The sequence below is a fragment of the Staurois parvus genome, unplaced genomic scaffold, assembly GCF_062004578.1.
Source record: "Staurois parvus isolate SC_StPar_1 unplaced genomic scaffold, SC_StPar_1.0 ptg000978l, whole genome shotgun sequence".
Taxonomy (NCBI): domain Eukaryota; kingdom Metazoa; phylum Chordata; class Amphibia; order Anura; family Ranidae; genus Staurois; species Staurois parvus.
The window spans coordinates 1,080,110-1,095,253 of NW_028318774.1; the positions used below are offsets into that span (position 1 = coordinate 1,080,110).

The 15,144-nt window shown below is 44.3% G+C and overlaps 3 non-coding genes across 3 annotated transcripts; all 3 read right to left on the bottom strand.

Annotated features, from left to right (window-relative positions):
- Positions 1-3,019: 3,019 nt before the first annotated feature.
- Positions 3,020-3,320, bottom strand: LOC149441530 (signal recognition particle RNA). The gene has a single exon (XR_016307337.1).
- A 5,001-nt stretch (positions 3,321-8,321) lies between these two features.
- On the bottom strand, positions 8,322-8,622 carry LOC149441531 (signal recognition particle RNA). Its single transcript, XR_016307338.1, has one exon.
- Positions 8,623-11,806: 3,184 nt separating this feature from the next.
- LOC149441532 (signal recognition particle RNA) lies at positions 11,807-12,107 on the bottom strand. The gene has a single exon (XR_016307348.1).
- Positions 12,108-15,144: the final 3,037 nt, after the last annotated feature.

The following is a 15,144-nucleotide window of genomic DNA, read 5'->3' on the forward strand; positions in this document are numbered from 1 at the left end:
GGGAAGCTGATACAAAGTTCTGCTAATTTAACTCTCTATTATCTGCCTGGGACTGTCTATCACTTCAAAGGATTCCGATTGATCCAGTCTGGGTGTATCAGTTGTATTACAATCTGTTCTCTATTTTTCATCTACTTTTACATTATTTTCCAAATAAATGAATAACTGATACAGATAACAGAAATATTTTATACAAGAAAAAACAAATGATTGGAAAAAAGCTTGATCTACCATGGAAATATCTTAAACTGTCGTGGTAAGAAAATGACATCATTTCTGACAGTTCTTCTGGGCTTTTGTCAACTTGTTCTGAAGTGTACTTCTCTTCAGCCCTAGAAAACAATGTTGACTTTACATTCTCAATATTTCTACCAATTTTAGGGATATTATCAATTGTATCAATGCTTATAAATATTGATATTATTATATACAAAATGTAACCTTGCAGTTGTATGCTTAATACTGAACTTAGTGTGGACACCTGATTGACATAGCACAGGGCAGACCAGACCTCCTGGATGTATAGCAATCTCAACATCCTCAGCCTCCCATGTAGATGGGATTACAGATATACGCCATTGCATCCAGCAGAGGAAGGAGCTTGCTCTGAGATACTAGAACAGTGTTTCTCAACCCTTTTCCCTTCGAGGAACCCCTGGCAAAAAGTTTGAGATCTCGGGGAACCCCTGAAATAATGTTCACATCTACAGCTCACTGATTGATTGGTATGATCAGCAAGCTATTGCTAATACAACAATTATTTTTAGAAATAGCAGTAAATAAAAGAATAAATATTAAAATGTAACTATTTATTGTGAAACTTGTGCTTTCTCTTTGTTTGGGGGGGCAGCAGGGCAGGATACAGGGGCTCACATCTCTACAGCTCACTGAACATTGATTGGTATGATCAGCAAGCTATTGCTAATACAACAATTATTTTTAGAAATAGCAGTAAATAAAAGAATAAATATTAAAACGTACCTATTTATTGTGAAACTTGTGCTTTCTCTTTGTTTGGGGGGGGGGGAGGCAGGGCAGAATACAGGGGCTCAGGTGGGTTCATTACATGAGGGAGAAGCAGGACACATTACATGGAAGCAGGGTACATTATGTGGAAACAGGGCACATTACATCAGGAAAGAGCACATTGTGTAACAGCAGGGCACAATACATGGGAACAGGGCACATTACATTGGAGCAGAGCATATTATACGGTAGCAGAGCATATTACATGGGGGCAGAGCCCATTACATGGGAGCAGAGAACATTACATGGGAGCAGGGTACATTACATGGGAGCAGAGCATATTACATAGGAGCAGGGCACATTACATGAGAGCAGAGCACATTATATGGGAGCAGAGCATATTACATGGGAGCTGGGCATATTACATGGGAGCAGGGCACATTACATGAGAGCAGGGCAGATTATGTGGGAGCAGGGTACATTACGTGGAGACAGGGCACATTACATGAGAGCAGGGCACATTATATGGGAGCAGAGCATATTACATGGGAGCAGGGCACATTACATGAGAGCAGGGAAGATTATGTGGGAGCAGGGCACATTACATGGAGACAGGGCACATTACATGGAGACAGGGCACATTACATTAGGGCAGGGCAGATAACATGAGGGCAGAGCACATGATGTGGGAGCAGGATACATTACATGAGGGCAGCGCAGATTATGTGGGACCAGAGCACATCATGGGGCACACAGCCAGGGCCGTGGATAAGAGGGTACCACCAGTCCTCCTATACAGGGTCCAGGCCAGCAGGGGGGCCCAAGCAGCTGGATGAAATGGCTGTGGGCAGGGAGGGTGATCAGCATGGCGGGGGGGGGGGGGAATCACTGGGACCGATTCTCTCTTTCTGCAGCAGCTGAAAGCTGGCTTCTTCTCGTCTCCCTCCTGCTTTCAGCTGCTGCAGAGAGAGCCATACAGGGAATCAGGTCCAGTATTTGCCCCCGCCCCCCGCTGTACCTATCACCCTCCCTGAGCATCATACACTTTCCCCTGCTAAACAGGCCCCCCATGTGCCCCCACCCCCACAGTGCTGCCGGCTTCCCTCCTCTCCTTCCTGCCAGCAGCTGTAAACACACAATAGGATCCTCCAGGATGGAGAGCAGGGGAAGGGTCCAGTATATATGTCACATTAACCAGCCATTTTCTTTACTAAATGAAAACAATGAATGATTGGTACCGATCACTCACTGTGTTCATTCATAACTGAAGCGTTGTAAACCGTGTTTTTTGGGGGGGTGGGGCTTCCCAGGTTGGCTGCATGGGACCCTGTGATTCCTAACAGCAGCACTGCACACAGCACAGTATGGCACAGTTCCTCACGTCAGAATGCCCGCCGCAGTCCCGGTAAAAGTCGCTGATTGCCGCCGTTTGTAAACGCTATATTGGGATTTTTTTTATAGCAAACACATGTAGCGGAATACATTTTGGCTTTGATTTATGATGAAATTTGATTTTTAACATTTTTTATACTGGACATGTTTAATAGCAAAAAGTCAAAAATATATATATATTTTTTTTTTTTTTTTAAATTAAGACCGCACAGGCGATCAAATACCACCGAAAGAAAGCTCTGTTTGTGGGGAAAAGAAGGACATACATTTGATTTGGGTGCAGAGTTGCATGACTGCAAAATTTTCAGTTAAACTAACGCACTGCCATATCGCAAAAAATAGCCTGGTCAGGAAGGGGGGTAAATCCTCTGGAGGGCAAGTGGTTAAAAATTTAAAAATTTAAATAAAAACTGTATATAAATAATTATTTATGAAATGAATATTGTCACTGAGAGCGATTTCAATCCCCCCTAAATAACCACAACTATTTCAAAGATGATCATTGCTGCATTCAATCTTGAAAAGAAAGCAATGCTATATATTACAAAAAAACACCCCAAAAAGTTAAAATATTTAAGTGATGAAATCACACATAGAGAAGACTGTAGATACTGTATGTGAGGGCAATAAAGCTGTAAAAAAGCGTAATAATAATTGAGCAAAAAGTCTGTGTCTCACTGTGTTGTCCAGGCTGCTCTACACTGGCTATTCACAGGTGCAATCCCACTACTGATCAGCATGGGGGATTTGACCTGCTCCATTTCTGACCTGGGCCGGTTCACCCCTCCTTAGGACAACCTGGTGGCCCCAGGCTCCCCTAGAGCCACCATATTGATACTGAACTTAGTGTGGACACCCGCTCAACATAGCACAGAGTAGACCAGAACTCCTGGACTCAAGCAATCCGACAGCCTCAGCCTCCCAAGTAGCTGGGATTACAGACGCACGCCACCGCACCCGGCAGGAAAAGTGCATGGCTTTGTGATATTAGAGGCTCAGAGCCAAAGAATGTCAAAGACCTGCCATCTAGTGTCAATATTGCTAATTACAAGTGTGTCATTGACATTACAAGAAACATGTTACCAAAGTACAGAATGAATGGAACACTAGGAATTCAGGGAACACATTAAGGTGAGGGAGGGTGGGGTGGAGGGGGCTGACTGGGGCTTTTACAGGGAGGCTAAACAGCAATGTAATCCTTGAATTAGGGGAAGCTGATACAAAGTTCTGCTAATTTAACTCTCTATTATCTGCCTGGGACTGTCTATCACTTCAAAGGATTCCGATTGATCCAGTCTGGGTGTATCAGTTGTATTACAATCTGTTCTCTATTTTTCATCTACTTTTACATTATTTTCCAAATAAATGAATAACTGATACAGAGAACAGAAATATTTTATACAAGAAAAAACAAATGATTGGAAAAAAGCTTGATCTACCATGGAAATATCTTAAACTGTCGTGGTAAGAAAATGACATCATTTCTGACAGTTCTTCTGGGCTTTTGTCAACTTGTTCTGAAGTGTACTTCTCTTCAGCCCTAGAAAACAATGTTGACTTTACATTCTCAATATTACTACCAATTTTAGGGATATTATCAATTGTATCAATGCTTATAAATATTGATATTATTATATACAAAATGGAACCTTGCAGTTGTATGCTTAATACTGAACTTAGTGTGGACACCTGATTGACATAGCACAGGGCAGACCAGACCTCCTGGATGTATAGCAATCTCAACATCCTCAGCCTCCCATGTAGATGGGATTACAGATATACGCCATTGCATCCAGCAGAGGAAGGAGCTTGCTCTGAGATACTAGAACAGTGTTTCTCAACCCTTTTCCCTTCGAGGAACCCCTGGCAAAAAGTTTGAGATCTCGGGGAACCCCTGAAATAATGTTCACATCTACAGCTCACTGATTGATTGGTATGATCAGCAAGCTATTGCTAATACAACAATTATTTTTAGAAATAGCAGTAAATAAAAGAATAAATATTAAAATGTAACTATTTATTGTGAAACTTGTGCTTTCTCTTTGTTTGGGGGGGCAGCAGGGCAGGATACAGGGGCTCACATCTCTACAGCTCACTGAACATTGATTGGTATGATCAGGAAGCTATTGCTAATACAACAATTATTTTTAGAAATAGCAGTAAATAAAAGAATAAATATTAAAACGTACCTATTTATTGTGAAACTTGTGCTTTCTCTTTGTTTGGGGGGGCAGCAGGGCTGGATACAGGGGCTCAGGTGGGTTCATTACATGAGGGAGAAGCAGGGCACATTACATGGAAGCAGGGCACGTTATGTGAGAACAGAGCACATTGCGTGAGAGCAGGGCATTATGTGGGAACAGGGCACATTACATCAGGAAAGAGCACATTGTGTAACAGCAGGGCACAATACATGGGAACAGGGCACATTACATGGTAGCAGAGCATATTACATGGGAGCAGAGCACATTACATGGGAGCAGAGCACATTACATGGGAGCAGGGTACATTACATGGGAGCAGAGCATATTACATAGGAGCAGGGCACATTACATGAGAGCAGAGCACATTATATGGGAGCAGAGCATATTACATGGGAGCTGGGCATATTACATGGGAGCAGGGCACATTACATGAGAGCAGGGCAGATTATGTGGGAGCAGGGTACATTACATGGAGACAGGGCACATTACATGAGAGCAGGGCACATTACATTAGGGCAGGGCAGATAACATGAGGGCAGAGCACATTACATTAGGGCAGGGCAGATAACATGAGGGCAGAGCACATGATGTGGGAGCAGGATACATTACATTTTTTTTAGAAATAGCTGTAAATAAAAGAATAAATATTAAAACGTACCTATTTATTGTGAAACTTGTGCTTTCTCTTTGTTTGGGGGGGGGGGGGGGGGAGGCAGGGCAGAATACAGGGGCACAGGTGGGTTCATTACATGAGGGAGAAGCAGGACACATTACATGGAAGCAGGGTACATTATGTGGAAACAGGGCACATTACATCAGGAAAGAGCACATTGTGTAACAGCAGGGCACAATACATGGGAACAGGGCACATTACATTGGAGCAGAGCACATTACATGGGAGCAGAGCATATTATACGGTAGCAGAGCATATTACATGGGGGCAGAGCCCATTACATGGGAGCAGAGAACATTACATGGGAGCAGGGTACATTACATGGGAGCAGAGCATATTACATGGGAGCAGAGCATATTACATGGGAGCAGGGCACATTACATGGAAGCAGGTTACATTACATGGGAGCAGGGCACATTACATGGGAGCAGGGTACATTACATGGGAGCAGAGCATATTACATGGGAGCAGAGCATATTACATGGGAGCAGGGCACATTACATGGGAGCAGGGTACATTACATGGGAGCAGAGCACATTACATGAGAGCAGGGCATATTATGTGGGAGCAGGGCACATTACATGGGAGCAGGTTACATTACATGGGAGCAGGGCACATTACATGGGAGCAGGGTACATTACATGGGAGCAGAGCACATTACATGGGAACAGAGCAGATTATACGGTAGCAGAGCATATTACATGGGGGCAGAGCACATTACATGGGAGCAGGGTACATTACATGGGAGCAGAGCATATTACATGGGAGCAGAGCATATTACATGGGAGCAGGGCACATTACATGGGAGCAGGTTACATTACATGGGAGCAGGGCACATTACATGGGAGCAGGGCACATTACATGGGAGCAGGGTACATTACATGAGAGCAGAGCACATTACATGAGAGCAGGTCATATTATGTGGGAGCAGGGCACATTACATGGAGACAGGGCACATTACCTGGCAGCAGGGCAAATTATGTAGGAGCAAAGAAGATTATATGAGGGCAGGGCACATTACATGGAGACAGGGCACATTATGTGGGAGCTGAGCATATTACATGGGAGCAGGGCATATTACATGGGAGCAGAGCATATTACATAGGAGCAGGGCACATTACATGAGAGCAGAGCACATTATATGGGAGCAGAGCATATTACATGGGAGCTGGGCATATTACATGGGAGCAGGGCACATTACATGAGAGCAGGGCAGATTATGTGGGAGCAGGGTACATTACATGGAGACAGGGCACATTACATGAGAGCAGGGCACATTATATGAGAGCAGAGCATATTACATGGGAGCTGGGCATATTACATGGGGGCAGGGCAGATTATGTGGGAGCAGGGTACATTACATGGAGACAGGGCACATTACATGAGAGCAGGGCACATTATATGGGAGCAGAGCATATTACATGGGAGCTGGGCATATTACATGGGAGCAGGGCACATTACATGAGAGCAGGGAAGATTATGTGGGAGCAGGGTACATAACATGGAGACAGGGCACATTACATGAGAGCAGGGCAGATAACATAGGAGCAGAGCACATTACATCAGGGCAGAGCACATGATGTGGGAGCAGGGCACATTACATTAGGGCAGGGTAGATTATGTGGAAGCAGAACATATTACATGAAAGCAGGCCACATTACATGGAGACAGGGCACATAACATGAAAGCAGGGCAGATAACATGAGGGCAGAGCACATGATGTGGGAGCAGGATACATTACATGAGGGCAGGGCAGATTATGTGGGACCAGAGCACATCATGGGGCACACAGCCAGGGCCGTGGATAAAAGGGTACCACCAGTCCTCCTATACAGGGTCCAGGCCAGCAGGGGGGCCCAAGAAGCTGGATGAATGGATGTGGGCAGGGAGGGTGATCAGCATGGCGGGGGGGGGGGGGGAAATCACTGGGACCGATCCTCTCTTTCTGCAGCAGCTGAAAGCTGGCTTCTTCTCATCTCCCTCCTGCTTTCAGCTGCTGCAGAGAGAGCCATACAGGGAATCAGGGCCAGTAATTGCCCCCACCCCCCGCTGTACCTATCACCCTCCCTGAGCATCATACACTTTCCCCTGCTAACCAGGCCCCCCATGTGCCCCCACCCCCACAGTGCTGCCGGCTTCCCTCCTCTCCTTCCTGCCAGCAGCTGTTAACACACAATAGGATCCTCCAGGATGGAGAGCAGGGGAAGGGTCCAGTATATATGTCACATTAACCAGCCATTTTCTTTACTAAATGAAAACAATGAATGATTGGTACTGATCACTCACTGTGTTCATTCATAACTGAAGCGTTGTAAACCGTGTTTTTGGGGGGGTGGGGCTTCCCAGGTTGGCTGCATGGGACCCTGTGGTTCCTAACAGCAGCACTGCACACAGCACAGTATGGCACAGTTCCTCAAGTCAGAATGCCCGCCGCAGTCCTGGTAAAAGTCGGTGATTGCCGCCGTTTGTAAACGCTATATTGGGATTTTTTTTATAGCAAACACATGTAGCGGAATACATTTTGGCTTTGATTTATGATGAAATTTGATTTTTAACATTTTTTATACTGGACATGTTTAATAGCAAAAAGTCAAAAATATCGTTTTTTGTTTTTTTTTTAAATTAAGACCGCACAGGCGATCAAATACCACCGAAAGAAAGCTCTGTTTGTGGGGAAAAGAAGGACATACATTTGATTTGGGTGCAGAGTTGCATGACTGCAAAATTTTCAGTTAAACTAACGCACTGCCATATCGCAAAAAATAGCCTGGTCAGGAAGGGGGGTAAATCCTCTGGAGGGCAAGTGGTTAAAAATTTAAAAAATTTAAAGAAAAACTGTATATAAATAATTATTTATGAAATGAATATTGTCACTGAGAGCGATTTCAATCCCCCCTAAATAACCACAACTATTTCAAAGATGATCATTGCTGCATTCAATCTTGAAAAGAAAGCAATGCTATATATTACAAAAAAACACCCCAAAAAGTTAAAATATTTAAGTGATATAATCACACATAGAGAAGACTGTAGATACTGTATGTGAGGGCAATAAAGCTGTAAAAAAGCGTAATAATAATTGAGCAAAAAGTCTGTGTTTCACTGTGTTGTCCAGGCTGCTCTACACTGGCTATTCACAGGTGCAATCCCACTACTGATCAGCATGGGGGATTTGACCTGCTCCATTTCTGACCTGGGTCGGTTCACCCCTCCTTAGGACAACCTGGTGGCCCCAGGCTCCCCTAGAGCCACCATATTGATACTGAACTTAGTGCGGACACCCGCTCAACATAGCACAGAGTAGACCAGAACTCCTGGACTCAAGCAATCCGACAGCCTCAGCCTCCCAAGTAGCTGGGATTACAGACGCACGCCACCGCACCCGGCAGGAAAAGTGCATGGCTTTGTGATATTAGAGGCTCAGAGCCAAAGAATGTCAAAGACCTGCCATCTAGTGTCAATATTGCTAATTACAAGTGTGTCATTGACATTACAAGAAACATGTTACCAAAGTGCAGAATGAATGGAACACTAGGAATTCAGGGAACACATTAAGGTGAGGGAGGGTGGGGTGGAGGGGGCTGACTGGGGCTTTTACAGGGAGGCTAAACAGCAATGTAATCCTTGAATTAGGGGAAGCTGATACAAAGTTCTGATAAGTTAACTCTCTATTATCTGCCTGGGACTGTCTATCAATTCAAAGGATTCTGACTGATCCAGTCTGGGTGTATCAGTTGTATTACAATCTGTTCTCTATTTTTCATCTACTTTTACATTATTTTCCAAATAAATGAATAACTGATACAGAGAACAGAAATGCTTTATAAAAGAAAAAAAAACTGATTGGAAAAAAGCTTGATCTACCATGGAAATATCTTAAACTGTCGTGGTAAGAAAATGACATCATTTCTGACAGTTCTTCTGGGCTTTTGTCAACTTGTTCTGAAGTGTACTTCTCTTCAGCCCTAGAAAACAATGTTGACTTTACATTCTCAATATTACTACCAATTTTAGGGATATTATCAATTGTATCAATGCTTATAAATATTGATATTATTATATAAAAAATGTAACCTTGCAGTTGTATGCTTAATACTGAACTTAGTGTGGACACCTGATTGACATAGCACAGGGCAGACCAGAACTCCTGGATGTATAGCAATCTCAACATCCTCAGCCTCCCATGTAGATGGGATTACAGATATACGCCATTGCATCCAGCAGAGGAAGGAGCTTGCTCTGAGATACTAGAACAGTGTTTCTCAACCCTTTTCCCTTCGAGGAACCCCTGGCAAAAAGTTTGAGATCTCGGGGGAACCCCTGAAATAATGTTCACATCTACAGCTCACTGATTGATTGGTATGATCAGCAAGCTATTGCTAATACAACAATTATTTTTAGAAATAGCAGTAAATAAAAGAATAAATATTAAAACGTACCTATTTATTGTGAAACTTGTGCTTTCTCTTTGTTTGGGGGGGGCAGCAGGGCAGGATACAGGGGCTCAGGTGGGTTCATTACATGAGGGAGAAGAAGGACACATTACATGGAAGCAGGGCACGTTATGTGAGAACAGAGCACATTGCGTGAGAGCAGGGCATTATGTGGGAACAGGGCACATTACATCAGGAAAGAGCACATTGTGTAACAGCAGGGCACAATACATGGGAACAGGGCACATTACATGGGAGCAGAGCATATTACATGGGAGCAGAGCATATTATATGGTAGCAGAGCATATTACATGGGAGCAGAGCACATTACATGGGAGCAGAGCACATTACATGGGAGCAGGGTACATTACATGGGAGCAGAGCATATTACATAGGAGCAGGGCACATTACATGAGAGCAGAGCACATTATATGGGAGCAGAGCATATTACATGGGAGCTGGGCATATTACATGGGAGCTGGGCATATTACATGGGAGCAGGGCACATTACATGAGAGCAGGGCAGATTATGTGGGAGCAGGGTACATTACGTGGAGACAGGGCACATTACATGAGAGCAGGGCACATTATATGGGAGCAGAGCATATTACATGGGAGCTGGGCATATTACATGGGAGCAGGGCACATTACATGAGAGCAGGGAAGATTATGTGGGAGCAGGGCACATTACATGGAGACAGGGCGCATTACATGGAGACAGGGCACATTACATTAGGGCAGGGCAGATAACATGAGGGCAGAGCACATGATGTGGGAGCAACATACATTACATGAGGGCAGCGCAGATTATGTGGGACCAGAGCACATCATGGGGCACACAGCCAGGGCCGTGGATAAGAGGGTACCACCAGTCCTCCTATACAGGGTCCAGGCCAGCAGGGGGGCCCAAGCAGCTGGATGAAATGGATGTGGGCAGGGAGGGTGATCAGCATGGCGGGGGGGGGGGGGAATCACTGGGACCGATTCTCTCTTTCTGCAGCAGCTGAAAGCTGGCTTCTTCTCGTCTCCCTCCTGCTTTCAGCTGCTGCAGAGAGAGCCATACAGGGAATCAGGTCCAGTATTTGCCCCCGCCCCCCGCTGTACCTATCACCCTCCCTGAGCATCATACACTTTCCCCTGCTAAACAGGCCCCCCATGTGCCCCCACCCCCACAGTGCTGCCGGCTTCCCTCCTCTCCTTCCTGCCAGCAGCTGTAAACACACAATAGGATCCTCCAGGATGGAGAGCAGGGGAAGGGTCCAGTATATATGCCACATTAACCAGCCATTTTCTTTACTAAATGAAAACAATGAATGATTGGTACCGATCACTCACTGTGTTCATTCATAACTGAAGCGTTGTAAACCGTGTTTTTTGGGGGGGTGGGGCTTCCCAGGTTGGCTGCATGGGACCCTGTGATTCCTAACAGCAGCACTGCACACAGCACAGTATGGCACAGTTCCTCAAGTCAGAATGCCCGCCGCAGTCCCGGTAAAAGTCGCTGATTGCCGCCGTTTGTAAACGCTATATTGGGATTTTTTTTATAGCAAACACATGTAGCGGAATACATTTTGGCTTTGATTTATGATGAAATTTGATTTTTAACATTTTTTATACTGGACATGTTTAATAGCAAAAAGTCAAAAATATATATATATTTTTTTTTTTTTTTAAATTAAGACCGCACAGGCGATCAAATACCACCGAAAGAAAGCTCTGTTTGTGGGGAAAAGAAGGACATACATTTGATTTGGGTGCAGAGTTGCATGACTGCAAAATTTTCAGTTAAACTAACGCACTGCCATATCGCAAAAAATAGCCTGGTCAGGAAGGGGGGTAAATCCTCTGGAGGGCAAGTGGTTAAAAATTTAAAAAATTAAAGAAAAACTGTATATAAATAATTATTTATGAAATGAATATTGTCACTGAGAGCGATTTCAATCCCCCCTAAATAACCACAACTATTTCAAAGATGATCATTGCTGCATTCAATCTTGAAAAGAAAGCAATGCTATATATTACAAAAAAACACCTCAAAAAGTTAAAATATTTAAGTGATGAAATCACACATAGAGAAGACTGTAGATACTGTATGTGAGGGCAATAAAGCTGTAAAAAAGCGTAATAATAATTGAGCAAAAAGTCTGTGTCTCACTGTGTTGTCCAGGCTGCTCTACACTGGCTATTCACAGGCGCAATCCCACTACTGATCAGCATGGGGGATTTGACCTGCTCCATTTCTGACCTGGGCCGGTTCACCCCTCCTTAGGGCAACCTGGCGGCTCCAGGCTCCCCTAGAGCCACCATATTGATACTGAACTTAGTGTGGACACCCGCTCAAAATAGCACAGAGTAGACCAGAACTCCTGGACTCAAGCAATCCAACAGCCTCAGCCTCCCAAGTAGCTGGGATTACAGACGCACGCCACCGCACCCGGCAGGAAAAGTGCATGGCTTTGTGATATTAGAGGCTCAGAGCCAAAGAATGTCAAAGACCTGCCATCTAGTGTCAATATTGCTAATTACAAGTGTGTCATTGACATTACAAGAAACATGTTACCAAAGTGCAGAATGAATGGAACACTAGGAATTCAGGGAACACATTAAGGTGAGGGAGGGTGGGGTGGAGGGGGCTGACTGGGGCTTTTACAGGGAGGCTAAACAGCAATGTAATCCTTGAATTAGGGGAAGCTGATACAAAGTTCTGCTAATTTAACTCTCTATTATCTGCCTGGGACTGTCTATCACTTCAAAGGATTCCGATTGATCCAGTCTGGGTGTATCAGTTGTATTACAATCTGTTCTCTATTTTTCATCTACTTTTACATTATTTTCCAAATAAATGAATAACTGATACAGATAACAGAAATATTTTATACAAGAAAAAACAAATGATTGGAAAAAAGCTTGATCTACCATGGAAATATCTTAAACTGTCGTGGTAAGAAAATGACATCATTTCTGACAGTTCTTCTGGGCTTTTGTCAACTTGTTCTGAAGTGTACTTCTCTTCAGCCCTAGAAAACAATGTTGACTTTACATTCTCAATATTACTACCAATTTTAGGGATATTATCAATTGTATCAATGCTTATAAATATTGATATTATTATATACAAAATGTAACCTTGCAGTTGTATGTTTAATACTGAACTTAGTGTGGACACCTGATTGACATAGCACAGGGCAGACCAGACCTCCTGGATGTATAGCAATCTCAACATCCTCAGCCTCCCATGTAGATGGGATTACAGATATACGCCATTGCATCCAGCAGAGGAAGGAGCTTGCTCTGAGATACTAGAACAGTGTTTCTCAACCCTTTTCCCTTCGAGGAACCCCTGGCAAAAAGTTTGAGATCTCGGGGAACCCCTGAAATAATGTTCACATCTACAGCTCACTGATTGATTGGTATGATCAGCAAGCTATTGCTAATACAACAATTATTTTTAGAAATAGCAGTAAATAAAAGAATAAATATTAAAATGTAACTATTTATTGTGAAACTTGTGCTTTCTCTTTGTTTGGGGGGGCAGCAGGGCAGGATACAGGGGCTCACATCTCTACAGCTCACTGAACATTGATTGGTATGATCAGCAAGCTATTGCTAATACAACAATTATTTTTAGAAATAGCAGTAAATAAAAGAATAAATATTAAAACGTACCTATTTATTGTGAAACTTGTGCTTTCTCTTTGTTTGGGGGGGGGGGGAGGCAGGGCAGAATACAGGGGCTCAGGTGGGTTCATTACATGAGGGAGAAGCAGGACACATTACATGGAAGCAGGGTACATTATGTGGAAACAGGGCACATTACATCAGGAAAGAGCACATTGTGTAACAGCAGGGCACAATACATGGGAACAGGGCACATTACATTGGAGCAGAGCATATTATACGGTAGCAGAGCATATTACATGGGGGCAGAGCCCATTACATGGGAGCAGAGAACATTACATGGGAGCAGGGTACATTACATGGGAGCAGAGCATATTACATGGGAGCAGAGCATATTACATGGGAGCAGGGCACATTACATGGAAGCAGGTTACATTACATGGGAGCAGGGCACATTACATGGGAGCAGGGTACATTACATGGGAGCAGAGCATATTACATGGGAGCAGAGCATATTACATGGGAGCAGGGCACATTACATGGGAGCAGGGTACATTACATGGGAGCAGAGCACATTACATGAGAGCAGGGCATATTATGTGGGAGCAGGGCACATTACATGGGAGCAGGTTACATTACATGGGAGCAGGGCACATTACATGGGAGCAGGGTACATTACATGGGAGCAGAGCACATTACATGGGAACAGAGCAGATTATACGGTAGCAGAGCATATTACATGGGGGCAGAACACATTACATGGGAGCAGGGTACATTACATGGGAGCAGAGCATATTACATGGGAGCAGAGCATATTACATGGGAGCAGGGCACATTACATGGGAGCAGGTTACATTACATGGGAGCAGGGCACATTACATGGGAGCAGGGCACATTACATGGGAGCAGGGTACATTACATGAGAGCAGAGCACATTACATGAGAGCAGGTCATATTATGTGGGAGCAGGGCACATTACATGGAGACAGGGCACATTACCTGGCAGCAGGGCAGATTATGTAGGAGCAAAGAAGATTATATGAGGGCAGGGCACATTACATGGAGACAGGGCACATTATGTGGGAGCTGAGCATATTACATGGGAGCAGGGCATATTACATGGGAGCAGAGCATATTATATAGGAGCAGGGCACATTACATGAGAGCAGAGCACATTATATGGGAGCAGAGCATATTACATGGGAGCTGGGCATATTACATGGGAGCAGGGCACATTACATGAGAGCAGGGCAGATTATGTGGGAGCAGGGTACATTACATGGAGACAGGGCACATTACATGAGAGCAGGGCACATTATATGAGAGCAGAGCATATTACATGGGAGCTGGGCATATTACATGGGGGCAGGGCAGATTATGTGGGAGCAGGGTACATTACATGGAGACAGGGCACATTACATGAGAGCAGGGCACATTATATGGGAGCAGAGCATATTACATGGGAGCTGGGCATATTACATGGGAGCAGGGCACATTACATGAGAGCAGGGAAGATTATGTGGGAGCAGGGTACATTACATGGAGACAGGGCACATTACATGAGAGCAGGGCAGATAACATAGGAGCAGAGCACATTACATCAGGGCAGAGCACATGATGTGGGAGCAGGGCACATTACATTAGGGCAGGGTAGATTATGTGGAAGCAGAACATATTACATGAAAGCAGGCCACATTACATGGAGACAGGGCACATAACATGAAAGCAGGGTAGATAACATGAGGGCAGAGCACATGATGTGGGAGCAGGATACATTACATGAGGGCAGGGCAGATTATGTGGGACCAGAGCACATCATGGGGCACACAGCCAGGGCCGTGGATAAAAGGGTACCACC